This window comes from Capsicum annuum, chromosome 7 (assembly GCF_002878395.1).
Source record: "Capsicum annuum cultivar UCD-10X-F1 chromosome 7, UCD10Xv1.1, whole genome shotgun sequence".
Taxonomy (NCBI): Eukaryota; Viridiplantae; Streptophyta; class Magnoliopsida; order Solanales; family Solanaceae; genus Capsicum; species Capsicum annuum.
The window spans coordinates 210201897-210220589 of record NC_061117.1 but is presented as its reverse complement, the minus strand read 5'-3'; the positions used below and the strand labels follow the sequence as shown (position 1 = coordinate 210220589).

Below are 18693 nucleotides of genomic sequence, written 5' to 3'. Positions count from 1 at the left end.
ATATTCAGATTTCATTGTTTCTTTCTTTTTTTATGGTCTACTGGGGGCCTTGTCCCAGTTTTGTCTCAGGCGTATGATGGTTATTGTAATGTTATAGATTTCGCAGATGGTTGTCACATGTTTAGAATATTTAGAATTTCCCTTTTAAATTGTTCAAGTTTATGAGACTGACCATGGTTCCGTCATGTATTGTTTTTCGCAAATTTTCTTATACAATATGAATATTTTGCATGATTACTACATTTATAAGGGCACCTGGGCCTTCATGGTTCGGAATGCTCATTACTGCTAGGGCCCCGACTTGGGTCGTAACAGATCTACCTTCATTTATCCAATTAGATTTTGCAGGATGTTTTGAAGGAGGCCACTGCCATTGCGTTGTGGTTGAAACTGAAATCTTTATGCATGACGAAGAGCCTAACTAGTAAGTTGCATCTCAAACAACGAATTTATTCCCATCGCATGTATAAAGGTACTTCTTTGGAGGATCATCTATCTGTCTTTAAGAAAATCATCTCTGATTTAGAGACTCTGGAGGTTAAGTATGATAAGGAAGATTTAGGGCTAATTCTATTGTTTTTGTTGTCTATATCATACTCGACCTTTAGGGATACAATTTTATATAGTCGTGATACCCTGACCATAGATGAAGTATATGATACACTATTCTCTAAGGAGAAGATGAAGCATCTTGTGAATGGATTGGAGACTCAAAGAGATATTCTCATTATTCGAGGAAGGACATGTGAGAGGAACTCTAGGGTGATTATAGGTTTAGGTTAGAATCCAAAAACAGAAAGAAGAAGAAAAACCTATAATTACTACAAGAAGATGGGCCACATCAAATCTAAGTATTGGAAGTTACAGAATAGAGAGAAAAGAGAAGCTCCAAAACTGAAGAAAAACCAAGCAAAGAAATCCAGTAAAGCCAGTTTTGTTAAAGATAGAAGCAGTGATGGAGAACTCTTGGTTGTTTCTAATGGTAACTCTACACTCTGTGAGGATTGGATTCTTGATTCAGCTTGCACGTTTCATATGTGTCTCAATCGGGATTGGTTTACAACATATGAAGTAGTCTCTAAAGGTGTTGTGTTGATGGGAAATAACACACCTTGTAAGATAGCTGGTATTGGAAAAATCAAAATTAAGATGTTAGATAGGGTTGTGAGGACAATTGGTGATGTGTGGTATGTCCCAAACCTAAAGAGAAATCTTATTTCCTTGAGTACTCTTGATTCGAACGGATATAGGTACACTGGTGAAGGTGGAGTTGTGAAGGTTACTAAAGGTTCTCTTGTTGTGATGAAGGGACAAGAAAGTTTGCATATTTGTATGTCTTGTAAGGCTCTACGATTATAGGTGATGCAATTTTGTCTACATTCTCTCTGTCAGAAAGTGACATTGCTAAACCGTGGCATATGCGCCTGGAGAATATGAGTGAAAACGGGATGGCATAACTAAGCAGGAGAGGACTTATTGATGGGTAGAGTTTTACAAAACTAGATTTCGGTAAGTATTGCATTTTTTGGAAGAAAAAAAGTGTCAGATTCACTAAAGTCATCCTCTCGACTAAAGCCACACTTGATTACATTCGTTCTGATATCTAGGGTCCTTCTAGATTACCTTCTAGAGGAGGTGCAAATTACTTGTTGACTATTATTGATGACTATTCCCTAAAATTTTGGGTGTTCGTCCTAAAGAAAAAAAATGATGTGTTGCCTACTTTCAAGGAGTGGAAGACTATGATTGAAAAGCAAACAGGGAAGTAAGTAAAACGCCTTCAAAATGATAATGGCTTAGAGTTATGTTCTAATGAATTTAATGCTCTGTGCAAATCAAAAGGAATTGTGAGGAACTTGACAGTTCGTCATACTCTGTAGAAGAATGGTGTGGCTGAATGAATTAATAGGAATATAATGGAAAAGGTGCATTTTATGATCTCTAATGCTGGTTTACCCAAGTATTTTTGGGCCGAAGCTGCTTCCACAACTTATCTTTTTACTAACCGTTCTCCTTCAGTCGCGATTGATAAAAAGACTTCACAAGATGTATGGTCTGGTACTCTTGCTAGTTATTTTCATTTGAGGATATTTGGATGTCCTGCGTATGCTCATATTGATAACAGAAAGTTGGATCCTAGATCTGTCAAGTATTTATTTATGGGTTATAAGCGTGGTGTTAAAGGTTATAAGCTTTGGTGTCGAGAAAGCAAAAAGGTTATAATTAGCAGGGATGTTGTGTTTGATGAAACTGTCATGCTTCTAGCTCCCTCAGAATCTAGTGCTTCGCCTCCAGATGAGCTTAGTGACATGAATCAGGAAAAGTCAAGAACCCATGTTGAATTGAAGATTAGAGCAAAGTCTACACCAGTGCCTACTTCTCAGTCTATCCCAGAGATACAGAGTGGTACTATTTCTTCTTCACAACCAATGACAACACAATATTCTATTGCTAAAGACAGGCATAGAAGAAATATTAGACTTCCTCAGAAGTATGATAAAGCTGATTTGGTTGCTTTTGCATTGAATATCGCAGAAGGTATTGATTCCAGTGAAGAACCTTCTTCTAACTTAGAGGTAGTTAGTTTTGATGATTCCGTTCGATGGATTATTGTTATGTAGGAGAAGATGGAATCACTTCATAAGAATGGCATATGGGATCTGGTGAGATTGCCTAAAGATAAGAAAGTTGTCCGTTGAAAGTGGATATTTAAAAAAAAAAAACAAGAAACATCGGGAGTTGAAGATGCTAGGTACAAAGCAAAACTATTTGCTAAAGGTTACAGTCAGGTTCCAGATGTTGACTTCATAGATGTGTTTTCTCTAGTTGTAAAGCATAGTTCATTTCGAGCTTTGCTTGGTATTGTGGACATGCATGATCTTGAGCTTGAGCAGTTGAATATCAAAACTGTATTCTTACATGGAGAACTTGAGGAGGACATCTATATGCAGCAACCAAAGGGTTTTGTAGTCTAGGGAAAGGAGGACTACGTATACTTGCTGAAAAAGTCTCTTTATGGCTTAAAATAGTCCCTCAGGCAGTAGTATAAGAGGTTTGACTCTTTTATGACTTCTCATATGTTTCAGAGGAGTAGTTATGATAGTTGTGTCTACATAAAGGAGGTAATTGATGGTTCGTTCATGTATCTTCTCTTGTATATTGATGATATGTTGATCACAGCTAAGGATATAAGAGAGATAATAAAAGTCAAAGCTTGGCTCAATAAGGAGTTTGAGATGAAGGATCTAAGAGCAGAAAAGAAGATTCTTAGCATGGAAATTATGAGGGATAGAGAGAAATATAAGTTATACTTGAGTCAGAAAAGGTATATTAAGAAAGTGCTTCACAGGTTCAATATGCAAAATGCCAAGCCTGTCAGTACTCCATTGATATCTCACTTCAAACTCTTAGCTACTTTATCTCCAAAGACAGATGATAAGCATGACTATATGTCTCGAGTTGCATACTCAAGTGCTGTCGGGTCTCTTATGTATGCGATGGTGTGTTTCCAACCAGATTTATCTTGTACCATCAGTGCAATTAGAAGATACATAGAAAATCTTAGAAAAGAACATTAGAAAGCAGTTCAGTGGATTTTCAGAGATTTGCATGGATTGCTGATGTTTGTTTGCAATTTGGGCTAGATATAAATGGAGTAATCGGGTATGTTGATTCTGATTTTGCAGGAGATCATGATAAAAGGAGGTCCCTTACAAGCTATGTTTTCACCATTAGTTGTTTTGCTATTAGTTGAAAAGCTACCTTACAGACTACGGTTGCTTTGTCAACTACTGAGGCAAAGTACATGGCTATTACAGAGGCTTTCAAGGAAGTTATTTGGTTGAAGGGTCTATTTGGTGAACTTAGAAAAGGCATACAGATTACTAGGGTTTTTTGCGACAGTCAAAGTGTTATCTTCTTTATGAAAGATCAGATATTTCATGAGAGGACAAAGCACATTGATGTTTGGTATTATTTTATCCGTGAAATTATTACTCGTGGTGATATTGTGGTGAGCAATATTAGTACTCATGATAATCCTGCTGATATGATGACCAAGACATTACCAAGTGCCAAGTTTGAGGATTGCTTGAACTTGGTTAGTGTTAGTTGTTAAGATATGCCCTTAGGGGCTTTTGTGGAAGAGATGGAGAGTTTGGCTTGAAATGAATTTGAGTTCTGAATTAGAATTCTTGTCAAGGTGGAGATTGTTATAATTGTGACCCGAATTTTGTTGGTCCAGCCTAGAAAATTTTGCGGTGCAACCCATGTTTGTGATTTTCAATGAGATTTGTGGTGGTAGCATAGGGGTCGATGTTTTGGGGCCTAAGACTTATTTGTATGCACATACTATCTAAGTGAATTTAATGGGTTGTTTTGTGCATTCAGAAAATTACACCATTGAGATAATTTGTCTCCACGTCGTACTCTCTCTCTCCATTATAGTGAATTCCTTTGCCTCTGCCCGTGGTTTTTCCTGCAAGGATTTCCACGTAAATTTGTGTATTCTTATTTTCTTTCTACTTGTGGTTTGCTTTATTTCTGCTCGATTCGTAATAATAGTTGGTAGGAGTGCTATCTTTATTATCTTTATTAGTAGTGTTTGTAATGGGTGTGTAGCTTTTAGTTCTTGAATTCTTGTTTATTCGTGTTGTTTCGGGTAAATCACTTATAGTGTCATTTTGTGGTAGTATAAAGAGGGCAATAGATAGTTTAGTTTATTTTATGATCTCTTCTTCTATTCCTCTTTATTGTTTTTCCTTTTTTTTTATTTTTCAAAGACAAAATAAAAAATAAAATGCAAAGATAAAATATGATAGTAATTCCATTAAGTACAATTATAATTATTAATTTCCTACATTATACTGCAAATATTCTAGTTATGGGAAAATTTATGGGATGAAAAATGAGAAAGAGGAGGGACAGATATTAATTTAGGAGAATAAGGATAAAAACATTATAAAATAGATACTTTTTATTTTTTAGAATTTTGTTTTTAAATAGAAGCTCAACATAAGCAAATTTTACTAAAAATATAATTATATAAGTTGGATGGAAAGGTGATGGTTGAGTGTCTTTTAAAGTAAAGATCAAAGAAGAGTGACTTTCTAGTGTAAAGGGCCATAATTGAGTGACTTTTGAGGTAAATAGTAAAATTGAGTGACTTTTTGGGATAAAAGTTCACAGTTGAGAGTAGGGTGGGCATTCGGTTTGTTCGATTTGATTGTTGAATATCGGTTCGGTTTTTCAGTTTTCGTATTGATGAAAATGACAATCATAACCAAACCAAAATTACTTTGATTTGGTTCGATTTTTCCAAATTTGATTCGGTTATTTTGGATTTAAAGATTAAAGTAGTGAGCATTTAAAATTGGTGCTTTTTCTAGAAAAATAATCTTTTTTTTAAACCTATTTTTCATTCCCAAATATAATTAATTCAATACGCATGAAATAAGCATAAATATCGACCTCGCTGAGTCGTCGCCATTGGCGTGACGGTAGTGACCGCACTCGGCAGCGACTGCCCACGGCAGTGACAAACTGAGCAACCAACTGCCTTTGGCGATGTTGAAATTTCAAATTAAGTGATAAATCGAGGATGGTTGAGTACCACTGCAGCCTTCATAATAAAGTTAGGGTCTAAAGTAAAGCAGTATATTAGGATTTAGGGTTACTAAATGATTATAATTTATTTATTAGCAAAATGGTTTAGTGGACCCTTATATTATGGCCGTTTTGTAATGTGGATACTCGTACTTACATGTTTGTCATCTGGACCCTTGAACCTATTAAAAAGCAACATTCTAAACCCTTTGACTGTTGACTGAACCTATGTGGCATTAAAATGGCTGACTAGGACGACATGTGTGTAGGCACGCGCCTAGGGTGCGAGTAGGGTCAATTTTTGGTCAACTTTATATTAAAATAATTTTTAAAAAAATTAAAAATAACATTAAAATAAAAAAATTAAAAAAGGGTCTTTTTTTCCTCCATCTTTTTTAATTTAAAAATATTTTTAAAAATTTAAAATTAATAAATTTTAAAAATAAAATAAAAAACCCCCATTCCCTAACCCCCTCCCCCGTCTAGCCACCACCACCCCACCCCTCAACCCCATTCCCCCGTTCAGCCACCGCCACCCCACCCTTCACCCCCATCTAGCCACCCCCACCCCACCCCACCCCTCACCCCGTCCAGCCACCACCCTTCGTCGAAATTTGTTTTCAAGTATATAGGTTAAATATAGATATTTATGGTTATATACATGTTGGTGCACACCCTTGACAAGCTAGAGAAGCATAGTCTAGTGGTCAAGAGTGTGTATTTCCGCATCAACAACCCGGGTTTGAACCTTAGTAGGTGAAACAGTACTTTATTTTCTTTATTTTTTAAACAGTTCTTTGTCCAAGGAAAAATATGAACACCCTTAACCAAAAGTCTGGCTCCGTCACTATCCTCACTCCCGTCCCCCGTCCAGCCATGGCTGCCACAGCCATCACCATTAACGCCCCCATCCCCACAACCCCCAAGGATCTCTCTTCTTCTTCTTTTTCTTCATCATCATATATCCCTAAAGGATATTCCAATCAAAACCCATCAATAAGAAAAATTATTATTCTCCAAATCTCTCTATATATCATAATTGACAATAGTGACTGAACAACCAAAGCCAGCTGCTGAAGATGTGAAGATGGATCTATTCGATGACGACGACGAATTTGAAAAGTTTATCATTGATCAAGATTGGGAGGACAAAGAGGAAGGAAAAGAAGTAATGCAACAATGGGATGATGATGATGTCAAAAAAAATAATTGTTGTTGTTTTACTTTTTAAATTTTTTTTATTCATTTTCTCAATTTAAAATTTTCATTTTGTTTAGGATTAATTTTGTAACTTTTACAAATTGTTAAAGATATTTAAATAAAAATTGAAGATTTATTATATTTGTGTATGTGAATTTATAGTTAAAACTTTAAATTAATTGGAGAGAAATTTCAATTATTTGGAATAAATTTAATGTTTAATTAAATCTATTGCGTTTGTGTATTAGAATTTAAAGTGGAAATTTTACATAAATAATTTATTGTGTTTGTGTATTAGAATTTCTACAATTTATAAAAAGAATTTATTTAATTAAATTTATTTTAATATTTAATTTCTTATGTAGTATTTTAAAAATAACATAAAATTTAATGTAATACTTAAAAATGATGTGGCGGCTGACGTGGGTATTAAATTTAATGTAATACTCAAAAGTGACAAGGAAGCTGACGTGGAAGTTGACGTGGGGCGTTGTGTTGCACACACCATCAGAGAGGTTTAAAATGTTACTTTTTAATGGGTTCAAGGGTCTAGATGACAAACATGTAAGTAGGAGTATCCACATTACAAAACGGACATAGTACAAGGGTCCACCGAACCATTTTGCCTTATATTTTTATATGTTATATTAGATTATATTATATTTTTAGTATATTTACATATAAAATTATAATAATATATATATATATATATAAATATATATATATATATATATAAATTATAATATATTATTTATATAATTTTGATTTTTCGGTTTATCTGAATCTTTTTTTTAAAATCCGAAAATCAAACTGTTTAACCGAATTTCTAAAATTTGAAACCGAAATCAATCCGAAAAAATAAAAAAACAAATCAAAATTAAATTTCGATTCGGTTTTTCGATTTTTCGATTTTTCGATTTTTTAGGTTTTAACCAAAATATACCCAGCCCTAGTTGGGTGACCATTTGAATTATTAACTCTTATTATCTATTGTTTTGTCGTTGCTGCTGTTTTTTGTACCCTTTTTCCATCTAAATCTGGACTGCATTTTGTCTTGAGCCGAGGTCTATGGAAACAATCTCTCTACCTCACATACGAGGCTATGGTAAGGACTATCGTATACTCTACCCTTTCAGACCCAACCCCATTGTGAGTATACTGGGTTTGTTGTTGTTGTTGAATGCCCTATGAAAGTTGTGTAACTACTACTTCACTATTCCAATATAGTATTCCCTGATTTGTGTACTCTCATCTAAATCTTGGTTGTTGCAAATATGGAAGTAGTTTTAAAATCATGGAATTGTTTTCCTTTTTGGATTTGCTTGAGTTCTTTAAAATTCATCATTAATTTAGTATTATCTATTAAGTTTTACCTACCATCCCATGTAAGCAGTACACTAACAAGAATTTTGCTTAGCTCTTTAGGTTTATAAAATGGTCTTGTTGAATTTGGATCATGATTATCTTTTTATCTACATTTAATGGATTTTGACGATTTAACGGTGTCTGATATGAGGTCTGATTTGGTAATCAGAGGTTCAGCCATTAATTTCTTTATAAAATCTAACGAAAGGATGAATCTTGTCATTTTTAGAATAATTGAGGGATGTTTTCTGGTCATTATAATAGTAGAAGGATATAGTTTAAGTTTAAAGTATAATTGAAGGATGTCTTTTACCAAAAACATATGAATAAAAGGAAACGAAGCACCCCAATTAGAAGCAAATTTTAGGGTTCAAGTGGAAAGGAAAAGTATAAATTCAAGAAGAACAGAGATATTCAGATCCGCCATCAGAGAAAAATGTCGGATTATTTGCCAAAAGAATTGATGATTGACATCTTCACAAGATTGCCAATCAAGTCAATTCTTCGATGCACAATTGTTTGTAAGTCTTGGTACTCTCTTGTTACTAGCCCTAATTTTCTCTCCACTCATCTCAACCGAAACAGAGACGATCACATCCTGGTTCGATCTTACTCTATAAATCCCAAAAATGAAGTATATCAAATGTTTTGTTACGATGAGAATTTGGATGAGTATTCCCAGTTTGATTCACCACTTAAGTGCAGTGAAATTAGCGATTGTTTTAATATTGTGGGTAATTGTAATGGGATATTGTGCCTTGCTTCTGCCGAACTGTCGCATGACTGGAACGATTTCTATTTTTTGAACTCATCCATCATAAAATCTTTTAAACTCCCAGAACAAATTTTTACAATTGACATACTCGGTGAAATCTTTGGTTATATGCTAGGGTTTGGGTATGATCCTGTTACTAATGACTATAAGGTGGTAAGAGTACTACACATTCTTCGTTTGTTTCCACCTCATGTTGATCTTTTTAAGTAAAGTACTGGTGTTTGGGAAGATATTAGTCATGTCTCTCTACCTTATAAATTCTTTGCAAGTACACCACGTGCATATGTAAATGGATCTTCTCATTGAATTGTTTCCAGTTGGATAGAAAGATCACTTGGACTTCGGGGTGTGATTGTTTTGTTCAACATGCATGACGAGAAATTCTCAGAATTGATGTTGCTGAGTATTTTAATCAATGAGCCATGAACCACGCTATGACGAAATATTCCGTTTTGTGTTAGAGGGATCTCCTTGTTTGGTTGATAATAATTATGACAAAAGTAAACCTATTGATATTTGGATAATGAGAGAGTATGGTGCACCAGACTCATGGGTGAAGCAGGTCATCATCAAATCTTATCACTTTGTACAAAGTATTCCTCTTCGTACGGGAAATCTTCTGGACACCTTATAATGGAAGGTTTGGTTGCAATGAGCTTGGGATTTCTAATGGCTCTATGAAGCCAATGGCTATAAGGAGAAATGGTGAAATCTTATGGAAAGAGAACTGTGGACTATTTGTTTCAGTTGAGCATGTAGTTGACAATTTTAAAGAGAATGACATAGGTAACTTTATAAATGTTTGGTTTCACAATCCGCGTTATGTTAATTATTACAAAGAGAGCCTTGTTTTACTTGATAAATGGTCAAATAATTGTGTTTGGGGGTACTTGTGAGGAGTCATCCGAGAGACCAAAGATGGGAGAAGAAGGCTCTTGAGGGCAAAAACTAAAAGTAGAATGCGAGTTGCATCTCTATTGCACATGAGTGAATTGTTTAATGTGTCAAAAATGAAAGGAAAATGGTTGCGAAAGAAAGAAAGGATGCAAGTCAAAAAACCTTTATTATCCAATTAGTTAGTTATGTTGAATTTGATCTATTGCTCGTGAGTTTATTTTAACTTTTGGAAAATGCAGGACAAACTTCATAGCGGGCTTCTGCATATTCTATATATGAAACAACCAGACTTACAAAGTTTTTTGTGCATGTAATTCTTGAAGTTCATTAGCCTAGTAAATTTTTGATTGAAGTTAGTTCACTGAAGTTTAGATGCTGAGCCCTTAGGCATATGCGAACTTATTTTTTCTTGAAATCTTCTAGATTTCATGCAAACATTACACTGTATTGCATGGCTCAGGAAATGGACATGGTAGACCTCCTTTGATTCATTGGAAAGTCAAAGATTCCATGAGTCTATGGCACATTTAATACTCTAGGTCTAGGGTACCGAAACTCTTTGATTTAAAGACATGTTGTAAATACTTGTCTTAATTACTTTCTAGGTAGTAGATTTTGGTACATGATACTTCTACAGTTTGTGTGATTTTTCTACCTATCGAGGATTAGAGTAGAAAATGACCCATACTGGTGGAATATTTGCAATGCTACTATACCGCCTGCTGATAAGGGAAGACAGTATACCAGGCTTGTCCGAACAGCCAGGTTTTGTCCTCCGGGCAGCAACCCAGCCGGTATACATCCCATAGAGGAAATATGACCTACTGCTTCTAGTCAAATATGTCTACCCTCAGTGATAAATGCCAAAAATCACTTCATTGAACAGATGTTATTTTCTTCATATGCCTTGTCAGAGTTTCTCGTTTGCTTATAACTTGTTGATCTTATAACTCAGACAGTACATGCTGGGACAGTCTACTAGATTATCTTCAGATCCCTTGTGATTCTTCTTCCTTCCCTATGACCAAAGATCCAACAATTGCATGTTGTTACACTAATTAAAGTGCATGGCAATTTTTTGCCCTTGAGTGCTAAACTCTTGGATTAGGAATAGTAGAGTACATGTTGTATGTACTTTTCAAGTAGACTATTTTCGGGCTATGATACTCTCAAACCTGTAGATTCTTTTCAAGAGTGGCTTATCCTATTCTCTTCTAGCTGATAGGTGCTTAATCTAGGGGTTCTTTTGATGTACTGGCCATCCACTTGATCTTCTGTATGGACTTCTCTTTGCCTTTAAAAATCCTTTCATTCGTTCTTTCCCAATGTTCCACTACATACAGGCAGATATTATTTTCCACCAAATCTTTCGGCTCTTGCCACTTCGCCTCCTAATCCAACAACTTTAAAGATTAGCAGTTTTCTCTGGCATAGGTCAGTTCACCTTGGCCAAATTGATGTGTAATGCCCACACTTGTGCTGTAATTCTACAGCGTAAGAAAAGGTGGTAGTTTGTCTCTGAAGCCTCCTTAAGGAATGGGCATCTTGAAGCAATGTTTATTTCTCTTTTGTGTAATACTTCATAAGTAAGACAAGCTCTAGCTCTTTCGAATATTAAATTTTCTGTAGAACTCTATTAATCAAGCCCACTACTAACTTTATCACACATTTGCCAAAATCCAAAACATAGTCACGAGCAATATATCAAGAGCAGCATATCTAACTAATTGGACAATCAAGGTTTTTTGACTTGCTGCTCTTCCTTCTATTCTTCCGCAACCATTTCATTTTCATTTTTGACATGTATAGCAATCCACGCATGTGCAAAACAGATGTGACTCGCATTCTACTTTTAGTTTTTTCCCTCAAGAGACTTCGTCTCCCAAATTTGGCCTCTCTTTTCCATAAATCGGATGACTTCTCACAAGCATCTCCAACACAATTATTTGTCCATATATCAAAACAGGACTCTCTTTGTAAAAAGTAACGCAATGCAGATTGTTATACCAATCACTTGTAGACTTACCAAGGTCAACATCCTTAGACTTTTCAACTACATGTCAACGGAAACCAATAATCTTTTTCTACGATTTGCTTTTGATAAGATTTCACCATTTTTCCTTATAGCCATTGGCTTCATGAAGTCATTAGCAATCTCAAGCTCATTTAGACAAGATCTTACACTGTAAGTGATACGGGTGTCACGGGCTTGAGACCATTTACTAGAAGTCAAGCTCAGGAACTACAAAGGCTTCAAGGCGCGTTTATGAAAATGGACGCGGTTGAGCTTGTTGCGAACTCGCCCAAGGGGGTGTACGTCTTGACATGTGGAGGCTGAACTTAGGGGCCTAACAGACACCCTAAGGCTTCCCCAAACACTCTACACCTGCCACCTCTTCATTAAGGGCAAAAGGGTCTTTTTACCATCTTTTTTTGTAAAGACTATTTAAGGTGTTTCTTTAGTCTTGTTCTATTTAGCTAGCTCATTTTAAAATCACTTTGTAACATTGAACACCATATTTCCTCTCAAGAAGAGAGTAGACCAGCAAACATTTTAAGCTTCACAAGTGAAAGGTTCTACTTGTGTTGTGAGACGGCTAGAAACGAGAGTGCTTGAGTGAACGGAGTTCCTCTTGTGTTCCCGTAAGAAATTGGTGCTTGTTAATGTGATTTGTAGAGGTTTTAGAGTTTGATACACTCTTTAGCTGTTGCATTTTATATTCTCTTTGTGTCAAGTTATCTATCTCCTTATCTTTCAAGTTTGTGTGTTTGTTGTTTCCGTTTGATGTCTTGTACGTGTGGACTGTTTTGTGAGTTTGTGGACTATTTTGTGCTCTTGTAGATACCGTATGGTATCATTTGGTATCAGAGCGAAGGCTGGTCGTGTTCTTACACCACCAATCTTGGGATCTTCTTGTAGAAAAAGTCCAAAACAAAAAAAAAGTGTTATCTGGTGACTTGTGTTGGCCTAGAAGTGTCTAGATTTAGGTGTTATTTTTACTTGTCTTAGTAGTTTCGTTTGTTAGCTTGTTGTCCCCCTAGCACACTTGAGTCTAAGGTCCAAGATTTGAAGCTTTGTTTAGTGTTGTTGAAGGGTTGGACAGTGTGAATATTGTTGTTGTTCATAAGTGTTCTTATTGTTCTTTATAATGTTGTTGAGGTGAATGTTTAACAAAAGGGGTGTTTGATTTGAAATGAGGAAGAGAGAGATTAGGTCTTGTGTTTGTCTTGGAAATAGTTTCACGAAAACACCAAAGAGGCAAATCAGCCAAAGACACCCAAAAGCTCCCTTACCAAAAGAGTGTCAAAACCTTTTTCAAGAAGGACCAAAAGAGGAAAGGGACAAAGCCAAAACAAAAAGGTGCTTTGCCATTTTTGTGCAAGTTGGTGAAAAGTTTATTGACACCTTTTTGACCTTTGGAAAAAGAGTCCAAGGCCTTGTCTTGGTACTCCAAAACTAAAAATCCTCATCAACACACAAGATTGAACCCCTTAAATCTTGAAAAAAAAAAATCATACTCTACTTCAACAACAAATTCAAACGGCCAAAAAGAAAAAGAAGTGAGGGCTACATCAACAATAAAACTCAAGTCATAGGACCTTCCAAGTTTGTTTTCTTGTCTCTACTAGTTTCTTTCTAGTGACTCCTACACTAGTTGGCAGCTAAGTAAGAACCTACTAAGTTGTGAACTAGTTTTCGAGTACGTTTTCGTGTCAATGTTTTTTGTGGTGCTTTTCTCGTTTAAAATTTAGTTGTTTTTGGTTCAAGTGCGTACAAAATTTTTTTGAATCTTCAAACCGAAATCTACTTCAACTCAAGAGTCGACTCATTTCCAAGTTCTCACAAGTTGACAGTTGGCTTACAACACTTGAAGAACCAAGTGAGGAAGCTGAGTGTGAAGATTGTGTGAGCATATTTTGAACTAACGTTTGTTCATTTTGTAGGTACATTAGCAAATGGAACCATTACACATGGAACCAAAAACTTCCAATGCACAAACCATGGACCAAAATGTTTTGAATACTCTTGTGGCTAATCTTGAATCCTTGTCTCGGGATGTAGCTAGAGTGAATGCGGGTCTTGATAAGTTAGGGGTAGAAGTGGCCTCTATTAGCGGTCAAATGGAAAGGGTAGAAAACCAACGGTGTTCTCGACCCTCAACTCCTCAAAACACATCCCCAACCATTACCCCCGAAGTCATATACCCAAGAATGCACCCACCAAATGTCATACCTTAAGACAATTATTATTCACAAGGTCGAGGCCTTGAAGGACCTAACCATTCTCTACATCACCAAGTCCCACATGAAGGACTTGGAACCCAAATGCCACCCTTAAATCCAAATCCTCCAAAAAAAAAATCAGCCAATCCAAAGACCTCCACCACTAAATACCAATCCGTCATACCAAATTCCAAATGTCCAAAACCTGCCAATGCAAGAAGAAGGATTTATGAGAGAGAACTGAAGGGGAGGGTATGGAATGTATGATGATCCTTATTTGATGGAAAATAGGATGAGAGGTAGAAGGGTATAACCTAGGAAGAACCAGGGGCTTGAAGGTAGGGGCAGCCAAGGTGTTCGAGAAAGGGACGTTGGCCTCAACACCATAAAAATGGGGCTTCCGATCTTTTAAGGGAGAAAGTAATCCTGAAGATTTTCTTGCATGGGAATCCATATGCGAGAGTCTTTCAAGTGAATGATATCACGGAAGAGAAGAAGAGCTTCTACGCCATTGTTCATTTTGAGGGATATGCTACCACGTGGTAGGAGTATGTCAAATATTTTGGCATCTTATTGATTGAGGGGCAACCCCCTCTTTGGTTTTGATTAAGGTATCTTATGAGGCAAAGGTACCTTTCTAAAATCTATCAATATGAACTCCTTGCAAAATTGTACAACTTGAAGAAAGGAAACAAAAGTGTGGAAGCTTACTATGATAATTTTCAACAACTCATCTTGAAACTTGATCATAGAGGAGAGCAAGTGAGCAACGACATCATCTGGTTCAAGGTCGTCCTAAATAAGGAAATCTCTACGCACATGACACTTCATAAGTTTGAAACTATTGAAGGGGTATTTCAAGCGGCTTTAGAGATTGAACGAGAGAACAAGGAAAGGTCGGCATACAAAACCAAATCCCACCAAGGGTCCTCGGGTTAGACCAAGGGGAAAGAAATTGTTTCGTCGTCTTTGGGGTGGAACAAATTCAAGCAACAACCAGCCAAGACCTCACCCATGAGCAAGAGTGCTCAACCACTTCCTCTACGGTTTGAGGGAAAGCCGAATGTCTCTTCTAACATCAATGGATTCCAATGCTTCAAATGCCACGGATGGGGACACAAGGCTAGTGAGTGTACTAATTGGAGAAATGTGATATTAAGGGAAGGAAAATTGTATTTCTTGGGGGAAAAATTGGGGTTTGAAACGGTTGAAAATGAAGAAGTCTCGCAAGATAAATAGGGAGGGGAGACTGAGAGGCATAGTGATGATGATGAAGAGGAGGTTTGGCCTCAAGAAGGCGAACTTAAAGTATCTAAATATATGGTACAGAGAGTTGTGATTAGCAAAGCGTTGGATGATCCTAGCCAACAGGAAAACCTCTTTCATACCAAAGGCCTCATTAAGGGGAGTATGTGTTTCTTGATCATTGATAGCAGGAGTTATGATAATGTAGATAGTGCCTCAATGGTGGATCACTTGAAATTGTCAAATGCTCCACATGCGAGTCTGTATAGGCTCCAATGGTTGAATGATTATGAAGATTTGAAGGTGACTCTTTAAGTGGTGATTCGGTATAAAGTTGGAAATTATGAAGACGAGGTGCTTTACAACATCATTCCTATGCAAGCTTGTACTCTTTTGTTGGGTTGGCCATGGCAGTATGATGGGTCGACCAAACATGATGGCCGAACCAACTATTATTCCTTTGAGTTCAAGGGTCATAAGTACAACCTCCGACCATTATCACCATCACAAGTGTGAGGCACATCGACAAATGAAGAGTTTGCAAGGAAAGGGAAAAAAAGAGAAAGAACCCATGGGTAGGGGGGAGGAACCTGAGAGTGGGAGGAGTGAGGGTAAAGAGGGAGTTTTGGCATTGAGGAGTAGGGATTCGATGGTAATGTTGGCTCACAAGGGTGACATTTTCAAAGATTATGATGATACTACTCCCATGGTACTTTTCGCTCATTTTTTGAATGCTAACCCATCCACTTCTCCTATCCCATCTTTTATTTCTAATGTTTTTTAGGAATTTGATGATGTATTTCCAAGGGATTTGCCGCAAGGATTTCCTCCACTTCGAGGAATTGAGCACCAAATCGACTTTGTTCCGGGGTCGCAATTACCAAACAAGCTAGCTTATAGGAGCAACTCCACGGATATAAAGGAACTCCAATGGCAAGTTGAGGACCTCCTCAAAAAAGAATACATCAAGGAAAGCATGAGTCCGTGCCCAGTCCCGGTGTTGCTTGCATCGAAGAAGGATGGGATGTGGCAAATGTGTGTGGACTGCCGAGCAATAAATAAAATTATGGTAAAGTATTGTCACCCTATTACTAGGCTAGATGATATACTTGATGAACTAAATGTCTCTTATGTGTTTTCTAAGGTCAATCTTAGGAGTAGATATCACCAAATTCGTATGCAATCGGGTGATGAATGAAAGACCGCATTCAAGACCAAATTTGGTCTATATGAGTAGATGGCCATGCCATTTGGTCTTACCAACGCTCCTAGTACCTTTATGTGGCTAATCAATCATGTAATGAAGCCGTTTATTGGAAAATTTGTGGTCGTGTACTTTGATGATGTTTTAGTTTATAGTAAGTCTCTTAATGAACATGTCTTGCATATAAGGAGTGTGTTTGATGTTCTTAGGAAAGAAAAGTTGTATGCTAATATTGAAAAATGCTCCTTTGGTGTGGATAAAGTTGTATTTTTAGGATTTGTTGTGAGCTCGAGGGGAGTGGAGGTAGACGAATCCAAGATAACCGCCACTAAAGATTGGCCAACACCAAAAATCGTGGGTGAAGTTTGGAGCTTCCATGGGTTGGTAAGTTTTTATAGGAGGTGCGTCAAAGAATTTAGTACCATTACCTCCCCCTTGACTGAAATCATTCGAAAGAACCAACCTTTCCAGTGGGGTGAAGAGCAATCTAAGGCCTTTAAAACCTTGAAAGATATGCTCATTTCGGCACCGTGGTTACAATGATAGGATGTTTGAAGTTGAATGCGATGCTAGTAAGGTAGGCATTGGGGCTGTTTTGATGCAAGATTTAAAGCCCATTGCTTATTTTAGTGAAAATCTCAAAGGAACAACTCTAAACTACTCTACGTATGATTATGAGTTGTATGCCTTGGTTAGAGCATTAGGCAATTAGCAACACTATCTTTGACCCAAGGATTTCATAATTCGAACGGATCATTAATCCTTGAAGCACCTTCGGGAACAAGATAAACTTAACAAATGGCATGTCAAATAGATTGAATTTTTTAAAACCTTTCCCTATTTGATTCAATACAAAAAGGGATAGGATAATGTGGTAGCCGATGCATTATCTAGGAAGCATGTTCTTGTGTCCACTTTGTCTTCCAAGTTAATGGGGTTTGAGAGCCTTAAGTCTTTGTATCCCGAGGACCCTTACTTCGCTCCTATATTTAAGGAAGGTGAAGCCGTGGGTAGGGAAAGGAGGCCCTAGGATTCTAGTCCTTATGCCGTGTTCGATGGCTGAGCTTGTTGTGAACTCGCCCAAGGGGGTGTATGTCTTGACATGTGGGGGCTGACCTTAGGGACCCAAAAAACACCCCAAGGATTCCCCAAACATTCCATACCCACCACCCCTTCATTAAGGGAAAAGGGGTCTTTTTACCATCCATTTTTGTAAAGACTATTTAAGGTGTTTCTTTAGTCTTGTTCTCTTTAGCTAGCTCATTTTAAAATCACTTTGTAACATTGAACACCATATTTTCTCTCAATAAGAGAGTAGACCAGCAAACATTTTAAGCTTCACAAGTAAAAGGTTCCACTTGTGTTGTGAGATGGCTAGAAACAAGAGTGCTTGAGTGAATGGAGTTCCTCTTGTGTTCACGTAAGAACTTGGTGCTTGTTAATGTGATTTGTAGAGGTTTTAGAGTTTGATACGCTCTTTAGTTGCTACATTTTATATTCTCTTTGTGTCAAGTTATCTATCTTCTTATCTTTCAAGTTTGTGTGTTTGTTGTTTCCGTTTGATGCCTTGTACGTGTGGATTATTTTGTGAGTTTGTGGACTATTTTGTGCTCTTGTAGATACCGTTTGGTATCAGTAAGGTGTCTAGAAAATGTGATCACAAAGAGGCATATTTCGTACAAAGTGGTAACAGTTGATGTTGAAGTGTTTCACCTATGAGTCTGGTGCATCATACTTGTAATAACTCAACCTTTTTTTAATAGAGGGTTAATTGGTAATTTTAGCGAAATAATAATTATAATAAAGACAATTAAAAGGGTGTGGGCTAAGCTCATTCCCTTATTCTTGATACTTTTGCACGTTATAACTAGGGAGTTAAAAGGGTAATTGTTTTCTTTAGTTCTTCTATCACACACAGCGGCCTCATAGAGGAGCAGGAGTTCTTTTCGCATAGAATAAGAGCTGGTGCAGTAGGGATTTTGCATAGATAGGTATTGAACCTCTAATTGTCATAATGATCTCATTTTACATTTATCTTTCATTGAAGAAGAGTAATTAGTTAGGGTTCAATTATATATTAATATCAGTAGGGTGGAGAAGGCATTTGAACGTAATTTCATTATGTAACTATTGACAGAGAAAACCTATATCTAGTCCCGATCTTCTCTTTTGAGAGGTG

At 36.8% G+C, this 18693-nt stretch overlaps 1 pseudogene; it reads left to right on the top strand.

The window, feature by feature from the left end:
- The first annotated feature begins 8507 nt into the window (after positions 1-8507).
- On the top strand, positions 8508-10123 carry LOC107876818 (annotated as a pseudogene).
- Positions 10124-18693: the final 8570 nt, after the last annotated feature.